Raw genomic sequence first — 2,521 nt, forward strand, 5'->3', positions numbered from 1 at the left:
TCAACATTAACCATGTGCATTTTGCATCTGTGTGATATAACCATAGATCTTCTAAATATGGATAGGACATTGATGTTTTATCAGTGAAAACTATGGTGATAGTAAATTGAGGCTATTTGTTTGTATTATTACATGATAAGATTTTGTTATTATTATTTAATGGTTAGTTATAAATAATTAATATAAAACTTTATGTTATAATTTATAACTTGTTACATAATTAAAAAACAATATCTTATGCGCTTATCACAATTAAAATGTAAGCAAGCGGCCTCATTTTCATATCAGTTTAGGACCGCGAAAACATAAGGGCCTCAAGTATGAATGTCCTATCCATGTTTACATAGATTAAATACACATAGATAGGCCACGGCATTCAGACAATTGGCAACCAATTTTTTGTTAATTTATACCCGTAGAGATAGCGCTATATATCCTCTCGGAAATATTAAATATTAATAATAACTGTCCAGTTTGCTGATATTCAAATAATAGTCACGATTATTGATGTACGGCTAACATCGTTAGCGCAAATTAAGATAAGAACCAGTTAATACTAAAAGGCGATTGCTTATTTGATTTAAATGAAACTTTTCGTTTTAAATACAAATTCGATAAAACATGTGTTTTTTATTTTATTAATATTGATTTAAATTTGACTATTATTTATGTTTTTTAATTTTCTCTTAGTGTTGAAAATCTTAACTTATTACATAACAATTTCTCGCTACCGATTTGTCCACTGTCAAGATTTTTATATTATTTGGTGTTTAATTTCTTAACTTACCAGTAATCAAGTCTAATAAAGATATTTATTAATAATTACACATATTATAAGGTTTTCATGTATAAAATTAGTAATTTATTTTTTCAAATATACAATGAAATATTAAAAAAAAACAAATTTTAATAATATATAATTTAAAATATAAAATATAGTTTAAAATATAAAAATTTTAAAAACTAATATTTTAGAAAAAAATATTCAAACAAATAAAGCAATTTTAACAGAAGTTCAGATCACTAAAAATGATAAAATAAGAAGTTAAGATATGTTTTTACCGCAATTAAAAAAAATACACTTATTTTCATGTTGTGTACTCATTGTTATAATTATAATTATACAGATAATAATACAAATAAATATATTAAATGGTAAAACCACACAAAAGGGACCTTAGTCTTCAGTACTCAAGTGAAAATATGAATAGTGATTATGATATATGGAAGATTTTTTATCTAGTTGGATATTTTTACATTGATAGGTTTTAAAAACAACACAAAAATACAAAATAGGCATGATAATTCGTGTTACAATAAGATGTAAACATAGCTAATACATCCTGTTTTTAATGCAATTCCAAATATAATCCTGGCGCCGAGATATCGTATTATTAAATCGTACTCTTTTACGTGGTCTATAGTACAATTGTTTTACGATCTCTCAAAAAGTGTTAAATTTTATTTTTAATCGTGTTAAATTTGTAGGGTCACATGAATTCATGAAATTAGGCTTGTCAGAATCTATCATTAAAGTAAAAAGGACCCATACTAATTATACAACTGGAATTATATCTCTAGCTATATATATGATCTTATAGTAATTAAGAAAATGTTTTTATTGGAAGTTGTATAACATAAATCAAAGATAATTATGCAATCATACCGATTTTAAACACATCAGAAAAAGATGTTTCGATTTCTATAAATAATATTAAATTTGATTTTTTACCACAAGATTTCGTGCTCATAAATAATATGTAAATACTATCAATTGTAATAATGTTAATGCTAATAATAATAATAATAGATTAACTCTTTTAAATCAAAACCTTAAATTAAATCATTTAAACGGCAAAGAAAAGTCGTCTATTAATAATCTATACAATCAATTTAATGATATATTAATTTTATCCGATGATAAATTATCTTATACTAATCAAATTGTACATAAAATAATTACTCCTAATGCTCATCCAATTAATATAAAACAATTAATACCTTATGTGTCATAACGAGGAAGTTGATAAACAATTAAAAAATCTTTTAAAGCAAGGTAGCATTGAAAAGTCAAATAGTCCATGGAACTCGTCTAGAATTCTAAATTTTATAAAGGAATATATATATATTATGTTTTGTCTGTTAATAAATATTTTTTTGATTTGTTTTATAATCTTTTTTTAGTTTCATAAAAATTATAAATTAATTGTTCAAAAAAAGAGTTATATAAAAAATTAAATAATCTGAATTATTTTTACCATGTCAGAAATATTTATTAACGATATTTTTTAAAAAGGCACTAGTATAGAATTTACTCAATACCTACAAAAAAGAATGAACCAATAAGTTAATACTTATTTGAGTCATTATGATATCTTAACTATATGCTATGTTAAGTGGAAAAAATGATACATAATAAATGTATTCGTAAAAAATTATAAAGTTATGTTTATGAATAAAATGAAATTACACCTTTCAGAAAAGCTAGATACAAAAATAGTGCTTATTATTTAAAAAAAAA

The sequence above is a fragment of the Daktulosphaira vitifoliae genome, unplaced genomic scaffold (genome assembly GCF_025091365.1).
Source record: "Daktulosphaira vitifoliae isolate Bord-2020 unplaced genomic scaffold, ASM2509136v1 Scaffold_3, whole genome shotgun sequence".
NCBI lineage: Eukaryota > Metazoa > Arthropoda > Insecta > Hemiptera > Phylloxeridae > Daktulosphaira > Daktulosphaira vitifoliae.